This window comes from Ambystoma mexicanum, chromosome 13 (assembly GCF_040938575.1).
Source record: "Ambystoma mexicanum isolate Mex_15411 chromosome 13, UKY_AmexF1_1, whole genome shotgun sequence".
Classification (NCBI taxonomy): Eukaryota; Metazoa; Chordata; class Amphibia; order Caudata; family Ambystomatidae; genus Ambystoma; species Ambystoma mexicanum.
Window position 1 is genome coordinate 665,017,233 of NC_090938.1, and position 23,560 is coordinate 665,040,792.

General features: G+C 43.8%; 1 protein-coding gene across 14 annotated transcripts in view; it reads right to left on the bottom strand.

Moving 5' to 3' along the window:
- Positions 1-23,560, bottom strand: part of SRCIN1 (SRC kinase signaling inhibitor 1) — a 1,709,922-nt gene that overhangs the window by 15,080 nt on the left and 1,671,282 nt on the right. The gene's annotated exons all lie outside the window — the stretch shown is intronic.

The window sequence follows — 23,560 nt, forward strand, 5'->3', positions numbered from 1 at the left end:
CAAGTTCTCCAACTATCCCGCCATCTCTGGTTCTTGTAAAAATTACCTCCACAAGGAGGACAAGGCCTGGAAACGTTTTAACCCTGACCTATATTCCGGCTCCTGAATGATAACTGTGCTTCTGTTCTAAGTCAACGGGATGGTGACAGCATTGCCTCAACTAGGTATAAGATTGCCTCTATCCAGAAGAGCTCCTATTTCACGTGTGATAAAGTCGCAAAACTAAAAAGATATCCTGTATTAAAAAGATGTTGCATCCCAGAAATCTTCACAACATAATATAAATGCACTGCCATTTAGTCTACAGGAGACTCCAGAACCTCACAAACTGATACTGGATCCAATGGAACATACTATTTCACGCAAGCACTGTCAGCTTGAATGGGAATCCTATAATTCCAGAATGTAGGGCACAGTCTCAAACACAGTGATATACCACGATGGTACCAGAAAACCCAACTGTGCACCAAACATCACTTTCTCCGTCATAATGATGCGCACACTGTACACAATGGAAAAGGCTGCACAATCCTCCAATATATGTATAAACTCACATCAGTTACAATTGAGTAACCAAGTGTTCCGAACCGTAAGAACTAATAGAAGCTCTAGAAACCCACAACACATCAAAAGGAGGACAATGGTATTTGGGGTTCTACAGCAACCTCAGAAACCCTTATCTGTAACAACAGACAATACTACATCAACAAATAAGAAACGTGACAGGCACACCAGATGTCTGCACTGTACAATGGATAAGTCGAAGGGCACTGCCTTCAGCAGTCGGATCCAGGAAGAATCCCAGGATCCTACACATGGACACTATAGAACGGCTTCAAGCATTGTGCAGCTTGGTTGGAAAACCAGAACATACATTGCATATGGTGGAGCACAGTCTCCAACAGTAAGCCTCAAGAATCCCAGAAACCGACATGAAACAAAATAGAGAATGGTGCTAGAACGTACAACAAACCAAGTAACGCCAATTGAAAGCAATAGAGGAAACAGTCTAGCACTGACCCATATAACAAACTATGGCGGACAAGAGTCCAGCATTGAGTGATCCTACCAGAACCCCAGAAACCTACATTGGATACAATGAGGATAATGTCTTCAGAGCCCAGGGATCCATATTGGATACAATTGTGGCCTCTCCTACTAGCATTGCAAGATTCTACAGGATGCTTCGACACCCACAAAGGATACAGGGAAGCGTGCAGTTTCTGGCACGCAGGCCCTACTGGAACCCCACAAGCCTGCATTGGATATAAGAGGACAAGGATACAGTATGCAGCACTGGTAGAGTCTTAAAGGGCCCGAGTAACAAGGACTGGAAACACGGGATGCCACTGTCGCCAGGAATAGGACATCCTATAAGAACCCTAGATAACACCACATTATGAGATCCTTCAGGAATCCCAGCAAGCATAGAGAGTAGGAGAATCCCAAAGATCCAAATGCTAGAGAAGAAACATTTACTTACCTTCAGTAACACAGGTTTTGATGGATGCTGTTTTCTCTACTCCTTTATATTTTGAAAAAAAGACAATCTGCCAGAGGACAACCCTTAATGTTTTGTCATACTCTCACAGCACCATGGAGTGACATTTATGTCCCAGGGAGCAGCGAGGATGTAGAGTAATGTGGATTGTAAGGGACAACACCCTGGCTTATATTTGGTGTGTTGCGCACAGGACCCACAGTGCCTCTGATAACGCTGATAAGAGATACTTTCCATGGGCCACATTGTTTTGATGAGCATTCCATCTTCCTACAAACACCGACTGAATCTGGATTTTTTTTTAGCAGTACACTCCAACTGGGTGCCAGGTCTCGCTGACAATCTGGCACACCCTCTTATCTCGTAAGGTTTAGAAATGCAAGAGACAATCCACCGGGCAATAATAGCCTTAGCGGCCTTATTGCCTAGAGACAACCCACCATAAGTGATGCATATCTACATGCTGCTGTATGCATCATAAGAGGAACTCAGAAATGTCCTACATCTCACAGACCCTGAAAGAATTACACAGCCTTCCCATCCAAGCCAGGATATTCTTCAAACCTGCCTGTATCACATGCAGGGTAACTATTGGCCGAACAACAGCCTATCTAGCCACAATATTTGCAGATTCAGGTGTGATACTCTCTAGGCTATTGCTAGGCAGGAGACTAAACTGGCTTGCCAAAAGAAGAGCAGGAAATGGGCCCTCACTTGCTCCCACACCCTACTGGAACACCAACCCGGTCGCAATCAGGAGACCCAGCTCTTTACAGAATATCTAGGGGTCACTGAAGACCTGCTACTCCTCGTTATATACAATCCATGTAGAATGGGATAGTGAAGCCTCTAGAACCTGCCGCCTCCTCTTTCACTGGCCCTTGTACCCCAAATTACTTGTACAGCACTCTGTTGTATCCTAGATAGGGTTACAGTATATAAACCCAAATACAAATATAAAGATGGTAGATTGTCTGAAGGCTAAGTTTGTGCTATCTACAATTTGACACCTCTGGAGACATCTAAATTGTGTAATGTTTCTCCAACAGAAGAAACTTGTGGTTTTGATAAGAAACCCAAAGAATAATTTATTTTCTGAAATTAAATTCAGCCAGTGTTATAGGAATGAAGGAATTGTCCCGAACACCACCCTGTCCTTGCACAAAATAAGGTGACTGTTCAGACGACGGAGCCCAAAGTTATCATATTTGTCTAGCTGACATGACGGTTATCTGAAAGTCTGCTTTCCACAACAGTAGGCCTAAATCTCATGAAGCAAGAGGCTCAAGGGGTTTATGCATAACTTAGGCAGGCACATGATTTAAATTCCATGAAGGCATTAAAGACTTAATCAGAAGAAGAAGATGAAGTTTGTCAGTGAGCCTCTGTACTACCTCAATTTCTATTAAGAACACATCTATTGAGCTAGCAGCTGAAGTGTGTGATGCGGCTGATGGATATTTAAAAGTGGATCAGAGCAGAGATGGACATTTGAGACAATATTCCACGAAAATATGATGATACAGGCAATTATAGCGTGAAGCATAAAACCTAAACCTTTTACAGTAACCCTCAGATCTGAACCCACCTGGAACGAGGTGTCGGGGGAATTCACTCTTGCTGGTATAGGCTGGTGATTAGAGAGTAGATAGCCTGGCCGGATGGAGGGAGGGAGCATATAGGGAAGCCGTGCAGCAGTCAAGAAGTAATGAGGGAAGACTGTTATAATTCTAGCTGAAGAGACTTCTTTGGCGTGACTGTTACTGGGACAATGGCGTTTGGACAATCATTTAGTAAAACGAGTTTGTCATGGTATTAAATGAAAATATAGCTTTCAATTAATTGAAAGAAAAAAAGATCGATTTAGAAAGACTGATTAAAATCGATAATCCGGTCTTTATAAATCGATCGTTAAAACCCCTTCACCCACCTCCTTAGCCCATAATGAAACCCCCTCTCCACTACACATTCCCACCCCAGCACTTATCTTGCTCCATCCGACGCTGCCTCCCTCTCGGTGCATGGCCATTTTAGGAATGACAAGTGCTCCCTGGAGACGCACACAAGTGCGCATAGGGGCTGAAAGGCACGGTCGGTCAAGGGATATCGTGGAAGTAAGGGGAGTGTTGGTTTTGGTGTGCGCATGTGTGTTTACGTGTATAAGAGGGAGAGTTGGGTGAATGTTTGTGGTGGTAATGGGAGGGGACAGGGTGCTAGTTAAAATGTATTGGATGCTGTTAATGAAGGGAAAGTGTGATACTGGTCAGGGGAGGGGCATGAAAGGGTGGCTAGGGGGTGAACCCCCTCACCCCAGATTGACTAAAAAACCGACCAGCACAGGAGAGGGTGAGGGTCAGGCCCAATATGTGATATTTCAGCATTTTGGGGGCAATAACAGAACGACTAAAATAAATCGGTCTTTTTGGTGTTCAAACTTCACAATGTGGAAATATCACATAGAACCGTTGTACATGCATGACAAATGGGGAAATCACTGTGCCTCTTCTCACCACTGCTGTGTATTTGTTGTAATAAATTCAAAATTATGTTACCAAAAAAATAAATAACACAGGTGTACTCGTGCAAGAGGAAATTGCTGAATGATAATGCTTACAGGGTTCCACCAGGACACCTTTGACAGCAAGACAGTTAATGAAGGATGGATCTATTTGTTTTAAAGCTCAATGACACACTATCATAAGCTTGGTCCTACATTTCTTCGTAATTGAATCCTTCATGGCAGCAGAAAAAATGGCAATGCTTTCTTCACAAGGTCAAATGTCCAACTCGGCAATGGTGGGCAGAGGTGAAGAACTACTCCCCCTTCCTGGTGATCTAAGGGATCTAGAATGTGAGGAAGCATCAGAGAATTGTTGTTGGATAGGAGAATGACATCTGAAAAGCAGATATAGAGACGGCAGAACAGAGCTATTAGAAGCATCTCCAAATTGTGCAATTATTTGAGTTTGTGTAATGCATGGATCGAAACTAAGGTTGGATAAGCAGGGGCAAAAAGCAGCTCCTGGTTATTGAGCATTAACCAGTAACCAGGAACTAACACTGGAGAATGTGAAGCTAGTACATCACGTTTTGAAAATCTAACTTTCACATAAAAAGTAAACTTATAATTTTGACTATTAGTTGACCCCTTATGCTTTAAACATCTAATAGATGTGCCCTAATATTTATTTATCGATTGTTCCAAATGCACAGACTGAAATTCAAATAGCTGTGTTTGTCCGGCATCAATTGGTTTGAGGAGTCAAAAGCAGTTCCTGGAAGCTGTTGGAGTCAAGTTAACCAAGCTTTTCTAGGCTACATGCGGGAGCTAGATAGCTCCCAGCTGCCCTCATTATTATGCAGCCTGTTCTGCATGCAAGTGAAAGAACAGGGAATGTATAGGGGAATTTCCAGTGCAAAAGGAAAGCATCTGTTAAAGATGTTTGTTCTAATGCCAGGCAAGAGGCATTTTGCAGAAACCGGGTGCTGGACTGTGTGGCTAAGAGAAACCACAATGATGAAAGGATTGAAGGATGATTGGTCTGTTGACCTCCCATCCATTAAGTAGCCTATCCAGGGATTCTGCCTCCACATTTTTTCTTGCGTGTAGATGGGAAGCTGCAGGAAGGTTTTGTTCCGGCGGTTCCATTCCTGTAACTGCATAACAAAAAGACACAGGGAATAAAAGTTTGGGCATCCTGTTTGGGTAAATCATGGCTGTGAAACATTGAAAGAGATTTCCTTGGATGAGAGAAATACTAGCTTTGAGAGCCTGAGAGAAGGCATTGAGCTTCAGATTCTTGAAATAGTACTGTATTTTCTGAAGAGACCATAAACTATGATTGAACCCCCATCCGTACGATGAGGAGCCAGTTATTACAATGTATTGGGGAGAAGGGTGTAAAAGGAGAATCTTTTTGTAAAGCCTCCTTCTGAAACCACCACAGAAAATAATCCTTCACTAAATGGGACAGTGGTATTTTCTTTAAGACTGAGGCTCTCAATTCTTTTCTATTTATGTTCTAATAGCATTTTGGAAGGCCCACAAGATCCTCTCCCCTAGTTTCACACACAGGGTCTTGTGTCGCCCTGCTCTATGACTTCCATAAACACTGACATGTAGGGTGTTGTACTACTGACTTGTAAGCAGGGCTCCTCAGCCTTCCCGGGTTCTCCCTTACTGGCTGCACATCATATCTTCAGGGCTATAATGAAGATCTCAGGGTGCCACGAGGGACCAAACCCGTGAGGCTGGGGATGTGGTGGAGGCCTATTGAAAGCTCCTATATTCCACCTCAGGGGCAAGCATTGTGGGGCGGGTGGCAGTGCCCAAACCCCGGGATCTCCCAAACACCATCCCACCGCCTCTCAACTGTTACTTTATAACAACCCCAAGAAGAAAACAAATTTAAATCTGAATCAGCACTGGAGACATTTGAAACAACAGCACAGCACATGATGGAACAGATGGCAAATTCAGGAAAAGATCCACTTTAGCTATTGATAGAACATGGGGGTCTTGGGCTACTAGTTCCCATTGAGGGAAGATGATGGCAAGCCTTCCTTTCACCCTGGGATGTACATTAATTGATGGTGAAAGGAACATCTTGCATCCTCATTAAAAAAATCAAGTTGACTTTGAGGGTTTTAGGAAGGGAGAGTAGAGATTGGTGTTTTTTTGGGGGATGAAATAACTTTTTCTGCCTTTAAGTTGGCTTGCTTTTGTAAGCTTATATAGCTTTAACAGCCTTAAAGGCCTGAGATTGTTAAGATTTTGGTTTACAGGGCAAGAGTATCAACTGTACAGATTTGTCTGTGGCCAGTTCTGTTTGGAGGTCTGCACAGCCTCATCTGGGGGCTTTACCTCAAATGAAATATCAACAACCTTATCCTGAATTTCAGGATGTAAGGGTGACGATCTCCAGTGTTCATATCTGTGCATGCATACTTCATTTTCAGCAGCCCTGGCAGAAGTGTCTACAAGTTATTTGTTGGCGTCCAGTTTTTGGAGTGCCACTTCCTTTCCCTCTGCCATCCATAATTGGAATTCTTCTGCAACCTCATGAGGAAGAAAATCTAAAAATGTAACCAGATTATCCAAATATTGCAGACTACAGGCTGCCAACACTGAAGCTGCATTCATTTGCCTGAGTGATCAGGAAGCATTAAGTTCAAACCCAATAATGAGAAATTCTTTGGTAAGATTGGTTGGATACCAAAGTGGGACGACTGTGAGGGTATTGTCCTAAAAGCATTGAAAAACTGTGCTGAAAAATGGGATTGGGTGATGTCCCAAGAAAAGGTAGCCAGCATGAAATCTCTGAATATGTTCTGTAGGATGTTTTTCACCTATAAAAAAAACACAAGCATACTTTAGGCTATTACCATCCCCGGTTACACAAAGAATATTCATGAATATAAGGCTAAATCGCCTAGATATTCTAGAGGTGAAAGGCCCTGGATGGGTATCCCACCGGAGGATGGAAACTGCAGAATGTGTAATGGTACTCAAACAATAGAGTCAGCTAGACATGTATTGACCTCCTGTACTGTTATGAGGCCTGCCTAGGAATGTTGTCTGAGCAAATATGTTGAGAATTTTGAAAATATTGCTAGTGAATTGTTTTGGTTAAGATGCCTATCAGGGCATAGCCTTGGACTAACAATTGCTATTACACAAGACTGGAAAAGTGTGAATCGGTACTTACTGAAATTTGAAGAGGAAGTAAAGCTTGTATCGGATTTATGAAATCAGCCCCTGATAGTAATGTAATGTCTATTGATCCTTATTCCACTTTGTGTCTTTTTGGGAACTAGCTGAATTTTTATTATTTGTATTTTATATATTTTAGATTATGAATTTAATTTTAAACGTGTTGAATCAGTTTTCATTTTTCTTTTTTCGTTGTTTACATTGCAAAGAAATGTATTATATTTATACTGTATTGTTGGATTTCTATTTGCTTTTCTTTCTTTTTTATTCTCTGTAAACGTGTAAAGGTTTCATAACTATGTACACAATAAAAAATAAAAAGCATTTCCTCCCTTCTTTATCTAAAGTGGGTGGGCATTCTGGGTGTGATCCTTACCTTAACTCAAAAAATTATTGATTGAATGGGTGAATTCCCTAGAAGATAAGGAATCCTATATTTCCAATCAATAAACTTGAATACAGCAGGCTCAGAAGGAGGTCTAGCACAATTTAGGATAATGGAAACATGGAGTGAAAGGAGGCCTTATCTTGAGTTGCTAAAGGGTTTAAAAAATAAGCTAGTTGATATTGGCTACTCAGGAGGTAGCATATCTAAAGCTTGCAATGCCTTCATATGTATTGCACAGATTTCTGGTGTCGCTTAAAATCGAGTTTCTATTAGATTGTGTGGTCCAAAGAAGCAACATGTGAAGGGGGTTCAACCACAGTTGTTGGCTGGCTCCTTTTAGTTTAAACAATCACCCAAAATATCTGGGAATGTGTCTGACAAATGGACTCCATGATCATCAGTGGTTAGCCCGAAAAGGAAGGGCCTTTTTTCGAATTGTGATGGTGTTGAAGTTGCTAAATCAACAGTAGTTTTGCTAGAGCAAGTTGGCAAAGAAGAAGCAGAAGGAGATGTAGTAAAGCTATTGTGAAGTACATTTAATACCACAAGACTTGGAACCTGCACTGTTAGAAAAATGAGGTTGCTGAAGTTATGTGGAGAAGGATCGAGACAAGAGAAAAGTCTCTAGGTTAGTGTGATCTGTAACAGGAGTCTTAAAGAATCCTTGAGGTGTGTGATGAAATATCAATGTCAATCCCATGTAGTGGGTTCACCAGACTCCGGAAGCTGTCCTCTGTGCAAGGTGACACAGGGAGGTGGTATATGGGGGAAATCACCCACAGCCAGCTTCTGTCCCCTCGAGGACTGCTAACCTGTGAGAGTGGGGAGACCCCATGAAGGTATGTGGAGGAATGAGGCACATTAGCTGTCATGATGCAGCATGCGAGTCAGGATTGCAAGTGGCTTATTAGGGAGAATCAGATGTGGTCACCTGTGATCCTGTTTGTGGATCCATATCCCTGCCCTTCAGAGTGAGAAGCACGCAATGGGGGGAAAGCCAGTTTACTAGGCACAAACCGAAACCAGGTATAGCCACGGACGAGCTGGAAAGGACATAGTGTAGATCCATGGCAAGGTTAGGCTAGCAGCAGGGCAATTCCGCCTGAACTCGAAATGGAGGTCCCATCTTTTACCAGCTCTGAACACAACGCCGCAACACAAGCTGGATTAGAACTATTGTACAAGGCACTCAGGTCAACAAGGGGAGGGAGACGCAGTAAACAAATCCCAGATGTCCTGCCACATGTGTCCTTAATGGCCCCAATAAGGAGCCAGTTTACCACTTGCCAGACAGTATGAAAAGGAGCCAAGTGGGATCCAAGGTAGAACGAGTTTGAAAAAGTGAGAGAGGAGCAGAGCTAGGTGCCAGAGTGAGGAAGGAGAAGGAGAAGAACAAAGGTGCGACGGAAAGGATTGTGCAGGAGTAGCGAAAGATCTAGGGGAAGAAAAGAAGTGAGAGAAATATTTATGGGTGAAAGCAATAATCGAGGAGGAGGAGAAGAGGTGTGAGTAAAATATTGGTGCTGGACAGAAAGATCTGGGACGAGGGGAAGAGCAGAGATGTGATCTAAATGCTAGTGCTAGAGAAGGGAGAATTCTAGGAGGAAGCAGAGAACAATGGTGTAAAGTAGAGGTTGGAGTTGGAGGAGAGGGAGAGAGAAGAGGGAGGTGGAGGGAAAGGACCAGAGAGAGACTGAGAAAGGACCCTGGCGCACACTCATTGGTCGTTCTGGCCAAGATTCTGGCACGTGTGAAAGGCCAGAATTAAGAGAGAGGGTAGAGAATGCCTTGTTAGGAGCTTGCTACCCAGATCCAGGGTGAAAGATTAGTAATGTTGAGAAAGTGTGAGAGAAGGAGAGAAGGAAAGAAAAAAGGAAGAAAAAAAAGGACTGAATATGTACAGCACATTTCCATCTAGATCCCGAATGGAAAGGATCTTTCTGTGTCATACAGAAGTGCTTCAGTCATGCTCAGGCCTAGAGGTAGATTGGTAGATTGGAGGGCTACTCTTCATGCAGACTGCTCAAGAAGGGCCCTGGAACAGTTAGAACCCGTAGGAACCACGAGTAACTGTGTAAATAACACAGGGCACTAAAACCTTAAAGCCGAACTGCCAAAGACAGGCGAACGTGGGCATGGGGTTATTGTTCTACATTAGACATGGCTATGAACATTCCTCATGTGATTGCGTTTCCCTGGAACCTCTGTACTGCTATATTGACATGTATCCTTATGTTGTTGTTCTAACCTCTCAGTGTGAGGTCCTTTAAGCCTTACTAGAACCTCTATATTTTGATCTCAATAAACCATGGTTGCATGCAACCTGTTTGATCTCGAGTCTTCTGTTGATCCATCGTTCTATGATAGGTTGTACTGTAAAGTATTGTAATGGGTGAAAAAAATGGGACACTGTCATAATTACAACAATTACTAGCTTGTGAGGCATTCTGCACCGAAATTTGGGATTCTGATCTTGGCACAGAAGACACATCCTGAATATTCAAGCTGCTCAAGGAAGCTAAAGGACTAGCCAACAACTGGTCACAGGGAGAATGGAGGTGTTTGTTTCTCATTTTTCTTTTTTGTATAGATTTTCTTGTGCATGTATCCAGGGAGGGATTTATCTGAGGAAGTTTCTGTGGAGACTTTGGCATCCACCCTTTTGTGCCGACATAAATAGGGCATCCGGGTGAGATGAGTTTTTTTGTGGATTTCAAGATACTCATACCGAAACACAATCCTCTGGTATCCCCAGATTCGAAGTCTCTGTATTGAAACCCTAAAGGGTTTGATACTTTTTACCTTAGAATAAAAAAACCTCAGTGTATTTAATGACTCACAGGTGGGGGCAGGGCATTGGCAGGCAGAGGGATGCTTGCCCTCCGAGTGGAGCTCAAAGTTCCTCGATTGATAGCTTATTTTAGAGAAGTAGTTCAGAGATGAGACAGCATGAAACAAAAATATTAGAAATGTGGGAAGAGAATGGGTTTAGTTGCCTTTGATTGTATGATCAATTATTTGCACAAACTACAAATTGAGAAAGCTGGTACATGCCCCACTTATTCATCAGGCTTCAAATGTGCACTTACAACAGGCCATTTAAGATTGATAATGGACTCATGAATAGTGAGGCATAGTGTGCTATCTGCAAGTGGAGAATTGAGGGGGCGAGCAACTTTATGCTTGGTTAGTAGCTTGAAAGTTTTACAAAGCCTGGCTGGTTGCACAGCGTGAATTTATACATTCACGACAATCCCTGTGAATGGCTTCTCCCTCTCATGCAGCCACAGGCTTCATTGTGCAAATCCTGTCCTTTTATAGTTCACCTTTGTGAGACTGGAGGAAGAGTGAAAGGGTGAAGAAGAGAACAAGGACTAAGAGTATGAAAGGCACAACAGTGAACAACATGTATATAGTGCAATGTTCCATACTAATGAGAGATCACAACGCAATGCTCATATAGAGCTGGAGATGGCAATACCAAACTAACTCAACAAAAAGGTTCTTAAGGGGGAACTCTATGAACTGCGTGTCCACCCTGGAGCTGGAATCCAGAGCATAGAGTTTTGTAATGGCTTTACAGGTGAACTGTGTAATTGCTTTGCAGGTGTGGCGTACAGGGGAACACGCATCTAGACGGCAAAGAAAGCTGTCTACGAAATAGGTTGCGTGGATGTCTCTAAGGGGTAACTCCATGCTCCGAATAACAGAAAAGAATGCAAGCTAGGATCCAGTGAATAGATGTTTTGGCTGGAAAAATGACATACATGTAATCCTACTTTTCCAACCGCGCCTCGCCATTGCATTTGTAAACACTGAATACATATCTGTACACATGTGGGATCGCTGAAAATATTTTTTGGTAATAGAGAAACCTCCCCTACTTATAGAACATTAAAAAATGTCATATTTAAGAATATATACATTTTGCTTATCTGGCTTACTGTTTTTCAACTTTCCGTCAGAGAAATCACATTAGTGAATTTACTGTATGGGATACATTACTCACCATAATCGTATTTCTGATGCTTGTATCTGCTTAGATTCACATGCTGTGCATAGGCCGACATCTAGTGGAAGCTGCAGAGTATTACAGTTTGTTTTTCGAAACTCGAAAATGGGCGTTGACCTAGGGCGGGCCAGTAATACTATCCCTAGTGTGACGTCCACTGTACCCATGATCCCTCACAAGTGCAGGACCGTCAGATGGGCGCATGTGAATCTAAACAGATACAAGTATCAGAAATACGATTACGGTGAGTAATGTATCCCTTCTGAGGCTTGTGGAATCTGCTTAGATCACATACTTTGCGTAGATTAGCGAGCAGTGTTAGAAGAAGGAGGTAGGATGTGAGAAGGGTCATGAGCAAATAAATATCTTAGAACCGCTTGTCCCACTTGAGTATCTGTCTTGGAATGAGTGTCAATGCAGTAGTGCTGAGTAAAGGTGTGAATAGAGCTCCATGTAGCTGCTTTGCAAATGGTGTCAAGGGGTACATTTGCAATGAAAGCCAGAGTGGCCCCAGTGCCTCTTGTAGAGTGGGCCCTTGGCGTAAAAGGCAGAGTTTTATCTGAAAGGGAGTAGCACAGCTGGATACAATTGACTATCCATTTGGAGATAGCACCCTTAGAGACACAATCTCCTTCTCTTCCTGTAGCTACAGAGACGAACAGTTGATCTGTCTTCCTTAGTGTTCTGGTCTTGTCTATGTAGTAGAGGACCGTTCTTTGCACATCTAGTGTGAGTAGTTTCACCTCAGCAGAGCTTTTGGGTTCTTGGAAGAAGGCCGGCAGCTCAATGGACTGGTTAACATGGAATTTAGAAATGCATTTAGGTGAGAACCTAGGGTGAGTTTGTAGAACCAGTTTATCCTTATGAACAGTAAAGAAAGGATCCTGCACTGACAGAGCCTGAATTTTAATGACCCTTCTTATGGATGTAATGGCTACTAAAAAGGCAGTTTTATAGGTCAGGTGTTTGAGACTGGCTTTATGCATGGGTTCAAAGGGGGGGCCCATGAGTTTAGCAAGCACCACATTAAGGTCTCATCCCGGTGGTGGGTTTGAAATTGGCAGGTGGAGTCTCTTTACCCCTTCCATGAATGCTTTAACCACAGGTACTTTCCACCACGACACTGTGTTATGGGAGGTGGTGTAGGCTGATAACGTTCACATATTGGTGGTAGGGTTGAATATAGAATGGGTCTGAAATCAGACCTTGAGCTGGAGTTTCATTACAAGGTCTTTTACTAGGAGGCTGAGGGTCCCTGGAGGAGTGGAGACGTCAAGGGTGCTCTCATAAATCAGAAAATGATCTGGGTTTTTGGCATAGAAATTGGCCAAAGAAGACATTCTTGACATCACCCTGTTGATGTCCTCAGAGCTCCATTCCCTGGAACTGGGGATGAACACCTCTTGCTGAGGTTCCTCTACTGTTCCTACGTCCTGTGGAATAACTTTAGGTCTAGTGGGCGAGACACGGTTAGTGGACTTATCTTTGTCTGAAGATGTATGTTTGTCCTTCTGGGCCTGGGGTACAGAAGCTATGTCTGGGGACCTCTTCTGCTGTTTGTCTCCTTTACCCTGGGTAGAGGATTGTTTCCCTGATGGTTTTGCCCTCTCAGAATCTTTCGATGCCTGGCGCCGAGATTTGGGAGTGTGTAGGCTAGTCTCTCTATCTTTAGAGTGAGAACGTCGAGACTCGGGGGCAGACGTGGAACGAACTGCCGGAGCCGACACTAGGCGTGCAGCATGGGGGTGGAGGTCGGATTCGTCTTCTGACTACCATACCTCTGTGACTTTGGGGAGCGAGGCACTCTTGGCAACTTTAGACGGTTGCTGTGTGTCGTGAGGCGATCTCGACCTGGAACGCTCAGAGGACACGGATTCTGTGGACCACTCTCTACGTGCCTCCTTTTTTCTAGCACTCAACACGCGTGTCGAATCTCAGCTGGGTTAGTGTGTTTATGTGTAGTAGTATGGGTAGCGCTCGGGTCGCTGGGTGTTTTCCCCATAACTGTCCCGCTGGACAATCCTTTGAGGTCGGGGACTAGCGCTTGGGTGTCTTTCGACGCCCCTGTGCCCTCGTCGACGCCTCTGTGCCCTCGCCGTCCGAAACGGCAGCGTTGCTGCCATCACTGAAGGAACCCACCGCTTCCATGGCCTCGATCTGCCTGGCATGATGGGGCCAACGTTTAGTGGAGCAGTCCTTTAGTGTTTTAGCCTTAAAGAGCTTACACGCTGTGCAGTTAGCTTTGGGGCGGTCCTTAGGCAGACAGAGATTACAAACGGTATGTTTGTCAACCCAGGGAAACTTGCGGTTGCACTTGGGGCAAAATTTAAATGGAGTACTCTCCATATGTTACCCAATGGCAGCGGGCGAGTGTATGTAGGAAATAAAGTGAGTGTGAGTATGTCCACCCCCCCCACTCTCCCTACTTGTAGGGCCGAGGCCAGAGGCCTTCCAAGGCCCAAAGTCTGTAATGCAGTCTCGACGGTTGTTCATTCTTTGGACCGGCGTCGATCTTCGATGTCTGACGTGGGATTGGAAGAATGGGGATTTTAGATTAATTATAAGCAAAAGGATGAAAGCCAGGGAACTCCGCACAATGCTTCCAACAAGTATGGGGGAAAAAAACAATCTGAGGGTCCTACACGCGTGAGGAATCCTGGGTACAGTGGACGTCACACTAGGGATAGTATTACTGGCACACCCTAGGTTGCCCATTTTCGAGTTTCGAAAAACAAACTGTAATACTCCGCAGCTTCCACTAGATCTCGGCCTATGCACAGCATGTGATCTAAGCAGATTCCACAAGCCTCCGAAATATTTCTACACCGATAGCACAATAGGTCAGGGGAAAACGTGGTAACAGACAGGAAAGCATTTAAAACATGAGAAAAAAAATACTGTCACCTGAATGAAATAAGGTGTTCTACAAGCATTCATTCATGCACTGTACTCGCAGTTGAAGCCGGTTCTTTTGAAATAAAAACGTGTCCTATTGATCTCACCATCGTTAAATCAATTATGATTTGGCCTCAGGATTGTACAGGGGATGCGAGTGTGTTTATAAATTCAACAAGACATCCAGGATGGAGAACTAGGATTACAAATAATCTTCTCTTCCCCATCACAGGATCTGCATTAATATTTGTTTGGAAAACCTTTTTTTTATCTAATTCAATAGGACCCACATCATATCTTCTGACGTTTTGGTGTGGTGACCCTGGTCTGAATCTTGGGAGTGCGGTCTTCTTAAACCTCGCTCCCTGCTGTATCTAATTTCATTTTTGGGGCACTGGTCATCTCTTAAGGCTACTAGTGAGGGGGGTAGAAATTGAGGGGAGCTGGGAGCTATTTAGCTCCTGCTTGTAGCCTAGACGAGCCTGATTAGCTTGACACCAACAGCTCCCAGGAGCTACTTTTGACTCCCCAGGTCAATTTTTGCTGCAGAAACACACCTACATGATTTTAACTTGGGACAGTCTATAAATCAGACATATAATATATTTAAAGCATAAGGACTCATACATACTGGACAAAATGATAATGTTGCTTTTTATGTGGAGATTAGATTTCCGGAATGCTACGGAGTGGTAGCTCCTCGTCAATGGTTAATGATGGATACCCAGGAGTGGCTTTTAATGCGTGCCTATCCAATCTCAATCCTTGTATTTTAGCATGAGGGGGAAGAGCAGAGATGTGTTGTAAATGCTAGTGCTAGAGAAGGGAGAATTCGAGGAGGAAGAAGAGAACAACAGTGTAAAGTAGAGGATGGGGTTGGAGGAGAGGGAGAGAGAAGAGGGAGGTGGTGGGCAAGGACCAGAGAGAGTCTGAGAAAGGACCCTGGCGCACACTCATTGGTCGTTCTGGCCAAGATTCTGGCACGTGTGAAAGGCCAGAATTAAGAGAGAGGGTAGAGAATCCCTTGTTAGGAGATAGCTACCCAGATCCAGGGTGAAGGATTAGTAATGTTGAGAAAGGAAAGAAAAAAGGAGAAAAAAAAGGACTGAATATGTACAGCACATTTCCATCTAGATTCCAAATGGAAAGGATCTTTCTGTGTCATACACAAGTGCTTCATTCATGCTCAGGCCTAAAGGTAGATTGGTAGATTGGAGGGCTAATCTTCATGCATGGAGTAGCTCCTTGTTACTCAGCGGTAGCTCCTGGTCAATGGTTAATGATGGATACCCAGGAGTGGCTTTTAACGCCTGCCTATCCAATCTCAATCGCTGTATTTTAGCACTGGTACCTCCCCTAATGAGAGAAGTGCATGGAGATGTTGATTTACCCTTCCTTATGAGGTATGGGTGTCTGCCCTTAATAAGGGAATCCAAGACAATTGGGTGCAACAATATACCTTTATGTTTACCCTTTGGGTGCACTCCTGTTCACCTTTTCATTGTTCCCAAATAAAAGTACATTTGGGCACTACCGTGTTCAAAATGGCTGGCCATGCTGTTTTAATCCCTGTATTTGTGATTCACCGTCCTTTTGGCAGTCATCCTTCCGGGCAACAGTATGTTGTGGCAATATATGGCATCATCCTTGTGTGTTCTGATCGGAACCTGGGAAGAGCCTATGTGTGCAAGGAACTGGTTTGGACTGCAGATGAGGTTGTAAATGGCCCAATACATGTTCCAAACTGTATGTGAAGTCATGGCTGTAAGTGAACTGGCTGTCCATGATTGGACAGTCATCCAGACGTTTTAATGCTGGTGGTCTCCAGATAGGTGGAACTGGGGTCCCCAAATCTCAGCTCATGGTTTCTGGTATAAGGAGAGCATCTGGTAACATTCTTCAGTTCATCACTGGAGCCAAGATTCTGCGGCAGGAGAGAGAAAGCAGAGGGATGCTGGATTACTACTGCGGACCACCATTGTCCAAGCCATTCACCACATGTCAAAAGCTCTGATCTGTCTTTGACCATGGATGCCTTCTACATCAAATCCGAGCCCTGCATGACCAAAGTTGTCCTGTTGCAGCTCTGATGAGTCGTGGGCCAGTAGTTGGCACCCATCTTACGAAGTGGGGACTTCTCCTGTTGCCTAAATCGTGTGCAGTCTGGTGCTGTGTAATTTGCATTGCATCCTTGTTGAGGCTCTAGACATGGCTGCTATGCTTCTTTATATCAAGTAGAGGAGATGTACTATAGCCAGAGTCCTCTACCTACAGACCCTGTGTGGGTCCCACCAAATGCCAAAGCTGTACGTTGAACACTCAGCACCCACGGCACCTGGACTTCTAACTCCAGATCCAACAGTCTCCAAATGCTGTGACTTACTTTGGGTTGTTTTTCGTCTTGATCGAGCTTCAAAGAGCTGGCTTGTTTTCTTCTTTTGTTGCCCCTCTGGTCCACATTAATCTCACCAGACGTAAAGTTCTACCTTTCAGCTACAGTTGTCTTGGTTTTCGAGATGGAAGCTGAGCATAGGAATTGTATCAATGGGGTGCCTTAGATGGCTAGGATTGGTAGCTACCCCTTGCTTACACAGAAAACCCAACCTTCCTATCTTACTTGCTTTGACTCTAATACTATGTATGGCACTGAGCCTCATTGCTCCCTACAGGCGAACTTTGAATAGCTTTGCAATCCCCCAATGCAAGTAGCCAAAACCTGGTTACTTAGCTTGAACATTGTGGAGCATTGGCACTTCAGACAAGGCTAGACTCACTGTAATTAGCTACCAAGTGTTGGTGTTGCCTATAACATTTAAGAGTTTTGATATGTTGCATATCTCAAATATTCCCTAGTTTAGATTGAATAAGTGTTGCTATTGAAAGTATGAGAATAGTAGAGTGTGGAATGTGTCCCATTTTGGACACCGCCGGTTAGTATTTTGACGCAATGAATATGTGTTGCTAAGTACAGTTCTTTGGTATTCAGTCGGTTTAGATAATCTGGTGCTTGACAATCTCTAGTATATCTTAATTGTAATTTACACAAAAGTGTGATCTCCACAGTGCAAGCCTGCTCATCCTCTAGGCTATGTGGATTTGGTGACACCTTTGCAGTTCCACTGAGAATGGCTTTCCGCAACCCTACAACAGTAGTTCTTAAAACCCCCTAAAAATATTCATCAACACTGAATTGGAAAGCAAGACCAGTGTCTGAAGGACAGAAGGAAAATCAGAGAAAGGTGAAAAAAGGAGGGAGAAAGAAATCCCCAAATCCCCTCAGTAACAAAAAAGAAAAGAGAAGACTAAACTAGTCCAAGTGCTTTTAAGCCAGTTAGCCTCACCATGATCGTCATCCCATGGAAACACCATGGTGGTAATTATTTGTGGATAAATGTATCACATGCTTAGAAGCGCCGATATGATTGTTAACCGTGTAGCTTCCTCTTAGTACCTCTAGCATGTCCTTAAACGGCCAGAAAACCTACGGCTTGGATTGTGATTGTTGAAATGGAACATCATTTCTTTCTTATACAAACCATCTTCTGTCTCTCCTTGTCAGCAGGAGCAGAAGATGGCAGGTCAGATGAGATGAGTCAGGTGGTGAGCCTCTATGCAAGAAGACAAGTGGACCCCTTGAGTGGAAGAGGAAGTGTAGAGGAACAGACGTGTATGTCACTGATAGACTCCGCCCCCTCACCTCCATCATTCAGGAACAGCAGTAGAAGAGCCCTATGTGTGACAGCAGGCATTGTCCCAATGCCGCATTGAGTATATGAGATGCTATGCACTCCAACAAATGTACTGATGTATCCTCGAACTGAAAGGGTAGTGGGAGATTTGCAGGAATTACTAAGCTGCTTTGAAGAGCTGTAAAGAAAGTGTGACAGCTGCAGAGTGACGTCATGAAGGAAAGACACGAGGACGCAAAGAAACGATATACACATACTTAAAAAAAGAAGATGTAACAAGGGAAACATGTAACAGAACAAACAGAAATCATGTGCACCCAAGAAATAAGTGAGCAAAGACGAAGTGAATGTACATACGCAGAAACGCAAGGTAGATGAGACAAATAGAAGCTTGCTGGAGAAGAAAATGTAACGTGACTAAAGCGGCCATGAGAAAAAAATGGACGCAGGACTCGTGTTGAAACCAATCAAGCTACCTCAGAGACAGACCCGGGCTGCAGAGGCAGAAGATGCTGGAAAAACAGCTTTGTGTGAGGAATAAAGAGGAGTCCATTGGCCTACAATCAAGGATGCCATATCAAGGAATAATTGCAAAGCACAAAGGGGAGTAAAGGGGATAAGCCATGTAAGCAAGGCATATTTATCTTAGGTTAAGCAAAGAAGAAAACATCTGCCAAGTACTGGACAGTCAAGGATGCAGAATGCTTATTTGAGGTCTCCAGAGGCCAAGAGGAGTAATGACACCCAGCCTAATTGGAATAGCACTAAATTAAAGTTTGAAATTGACAAAATCGTGGTATCCTCATACATGATTCAGAAGGCAAAAACAAGGGCTATTCATTAAGCCCCAGGCGAAGATAATGGTGTACCTACACTCCCTTAAAAGTCCCAGAGCAGAGAACAGGTTGCAAGGTCAACTACAAAGAAGCAGACTTGCCTTAGGGCCTGACCGATGAGAGATGACTGGACTAATTGGGTAAGTGGGTTGTAGTGTGACGATGTTCTCTGTACGTGAGTTTAGTTTATCTACGTGCTACTAACGAGCCAAAAGTCCAAGATTGGGAGAGAAAGCCAACCAATCATAGGGGTCTATGTAGCAACATGCTATACAATGTTGCACTGGCCAATCTGCTACTGTTATTCTGCTATAATCTGTATTATAATGTATTTAGAGGTGGTCCAAGGTTTGCCTACCAGATAAGGTGTATCCAGTAACGTTACTAATACTTATATGACATATAGGTACATCTGTTCCCTTAACCAATCCCTTCCTTCAATAGGTTTTACAGTTTGCCACGAAAGATGACGTCATAGCTGATGTACATCGACGTATAAGGCCTTTGTATAATCAAAACTTAAGTGTGAGCGCATGGACTACATTCTGTTTGCCAGATTGCCCTACTTTATTGAGTTGATAATAAAGTAGTACTTTGCCATATTCTTTGAGTTTGTCCGGTTATTTGGGTCCGAGATCATTGTTGGTAATTCCTTCGAGCACATGAGATGCTTAAAGGTGCTACTTCACCGAAGTTTCCATGACTGGTTGTAAGCTAGGAATCAATGTAGTCGGAGAACCTCAAGGGTATTACTTCTGAGATGTCTGAAAGATAATGAATGGTTACTGCCTGGTTGCATACATCAGGCTATTGAATTTTACAACCACCCTCTTCTGTATCTCTCGGAAGGTGAAGTTCTCTGCCAGAGAGATCCTTACTGGGGTGCCACCTGGTGATTTGGGGGAATATTCTGTGCCAAATGGAGTTGGAGAGTGCCTAGGAGGTGTACTAAATCTCTGTTGTGATGCTCATCTGTAACCATATCCCTTGCCAATCTTTGATAGCAGCTTTTCAGGACTATTCTGAGGCACTAATTATTTTGAAGATGATGTGGATCAAAAAGAAGACTCAAAGACTCAAATGGTAACTTCATTATGATTACCTCAAGAAAGTATGTCATGCCAAAGCCACTTGTAAAGCACTCAATGGTGATGGACAACATCAAGCATTCTGCAGGCAGCAAGCAGATTGCCAGTGAATCCTTTGACATCCAGCGGTGCTGGTGGTGCTGGCAATGCTACTCAGATAGAACCACAGAAGGCCAGAGTGGACTCACCGAGTGGACTCACCAAGATGTCCCATCCTGCAATATGGGCATCTGGGGTCATGTGGGGGGATAGGCCCCACATAGCTGAAGGATCAGATTGGCTCTTGGATTTATGAATACCTCTGCTTTGCTCTCAGCTTGATACTCTCTTCCAACGAGCTATAACAATTTTTTGACAAATAGGGTTTTCATTTACAGTGTGGCTTTCGGCAAAATAAATATGCAACAGGGCTTGGTCCCATTTCCCATACTTTTTACCAGCTTGGAGGCACATTTATTAAAAAGCAACTCCTACAAGGTGGAAAACATTGAATAAATAAATAATTTCAAAAAATCAAGAGTTCAAATATTAATTTACTTCAAAGAAGTAAAGAAAGTGCTCACAGAGTGTCACAGAGTCAGAAAATGGAACTGGCATTAACGTTCAGTGCAGAAGATGGAAGGTAGCAGCATCCTGCGGACAAAGCGATAGGTTCATTTTCTCATGTTTTCAATCTTGCCCATGTGTTTACCTTTTTTCCTGTCCACTAGACTCCCCGACTAGAAAACTGCGCCATAAAGCAACTATTGTACTTTGAGCACAAAAGATGAAACACAGTTAGCCAGATATATTATTTTAGGATATGAAATTGATTAATGTTATTTAAGAAAAACAGTTTGTTCCGTATTACAAAGTATTTCTGAAGGCCCACACTTGGGCAGAGATAATCAACGTTTATGAATATCAATGAATAGACCATGATGGAGAAACTGCTTTACCTACATCAATACCACTATAAAATGGATTAAAAAAGCTTAGCGTTAACCTGAATAGGTGGTCAAGCAATTGATTGTCCAAACGGGTTAATCTAAAAATGCACTCATTTATTAAACACAGGTGCATTAAGCTATAATACTAGTAAGTAAAAAACAATATACAATCACTGTTTAGGAGTCCAAGTAGACGCCTACCAGAATCAATACAGTTCAGTGCAAGACTGTTACAAGTGCTAATGTGTGTGTGGCGGGTGATGTTAAAGTAGTTTCCACAAATCTCATAAAATGATGAGGCAAAACCAGCACAACATCACTAAACTTAAAGGGTTTCATGTAAGGAACAATGTTTTGAGTACTTTGGGTGATTTTTTAGAAGTTTGTCAAAGCTCTACCATAGGAAGCAATGGGCTGAATATGGTAGGGAGTTGCTTGAGATGGTGACACTATTCCAAATGTACAGAAAGTAGGGTTCCTAAGATGGAAAGGGTGGCTACGAATGATGGATGTCTAGGACGACTCCAGACAGGATTCTTATATCCAGGTTTCACCACCAAAGACAAGACAAGAGAAGCTACAGGGAAGGACTGTATGTCCAAGAGAACTGAACAGGTATCAGGGGGACACAAAAACAGGTATGCTCACCAGCCACTGGAACCCCGAACAGAAAGGACAGCGACCCCAAGTAAGTCCAGGCCATTGGAGAAACAGCTCTCATCACTGGTTGCAACATTGAGGGTCCAGGAGTCACCAGTGTAGGGGCTTCTTTTGACACATACAGTAGCTTGGTTCAGCAGGTCCAGTCTCTGTAAGCAAATTCACAGTAACGAAGACCAACAGGCTGGTATTGGGCTGAAGATGAAGGGCCTCTGCTTAGCCGCATAATGATGGCGGAATGCCAAAATAACAGTTGAGATGAGCAATCATTGTGACCAGCACAGTGTCTGCAGGCACACGAGGATTAAGAAAAAAAGGACTCGGACGTTTCAAAGGTTCCTCTCCTAGGCAGAGAGCAGCAGCTGCCGAGCGATGAGTTGAAGGTCCCACGACGAGGGTACACTGCAAGAATCACAGTCCAACGCTATGTGAGAGCCAAGCACAGGAGGTGTACCCTCTCTGGATGATGTGTCCCATCAACAGGCCCACCACTCCTGAGCTGGTTAGGCCTACATTTCAAGGGAGGGAGGGCCCTTGGCATGTGCCGCTTGTCGAAGAGAGAGCAGAGCTTTGTCTTGTGGTAGATGGGAAAGTTTGACCCCGCAGCAGTTTTCTGGTATCCCTCTTCAGCCTCTCATGTGTCATGGATTCTTGGCTCCAGACTGAAAGAATGGCTCCAAATGTCCTTCCAGATTTCAGGAGATGCAGAAACCTGGCCGGGGAGTGAAGCAGTCCAATCAAGGGACTTGTGCCTACCTATCAGCATTCACCAAGCAACATTCGAAATCGAGGCAGCTGTCAAATCATGGACTGCAAGCTTGGTTACAGTCATGCCATCACTCAGGTTAGGGATGTGTATTTCGGCCGTCTAGAGCCGTTTACCCAACAAAAACCTGTCCTACACAAATAGAAGCAGCTTCCCAGAGCCCGCAAAGCGAATGACATCTGACACATTTCCTACCATTAGACAGGATGAAGATGGCCAACAAAGCTAGTGATCAACAAGACTGGTCTTAAACGCAGGGTTTTGTTATTTTGGCCACTGTAATATTATAATAGCTATCAGATGATAAACAGTGGAAAACCTAGGTACCACCACCATCAGCCTATCGGGGCTACACTGATCATAGGGAAAATGTCCAAAAGCAAAAAGGGGAAACAAGGTACCCATTCACTACGGTTTAGAAGGAATCCAGTTTTGCCATAAAACAAACACGGGATGGTGTCTCTTGCACTGGTAGCCTTAAAGACTAGCCAGTGCTCCCAAAAGAAAATGCCTTAAGCAAGTCAGTGAGGTTAAATAGACCTTGCCCACAAAAATCAAGTCAGAGTTACATGCAAGGTCAGCAGGGTTTCGTTCAAAGAGATGGGGAAATTGCAAAAAGAGAAACCTTTCTTAACCTACCGGGCGAAGGGGTAGGTGGCCAACCAGCGGGAGGAGATTAAGAGGAAGTAGGAGAAAGATCTAGAGGTGAGTGGTGAACAAAGATCGAGGAGATGGCTAATAAAGACGGGGAGAACAAGGAGGAGGAGGCGGCGAAAGATCAAGATATGGGGAGGAGCTATAAAAAGGAAAGCAGACCAGGAGAAAGAGATTGATCATAAAGAAGGAGAGGAGACTGCGAGTACACAAAATGCCAGAGAAAGCCAAGAGGAAAATTAGGGATGACCCAAACCTGGAAAGTATAATTGAGATGGGGAGCGGGACCAAGCACATGTTGGAGTGTCTAGGTGGTGGTAGCTGAGAGGACTAACAAGAACAGAGGAGCAGCGCAGAGGAAAGGAAATGGTGAGCCCCCCCCCCACCCCCCCAGGAACAGGACTATCTCAGATCTTCAAGGAGGCACAA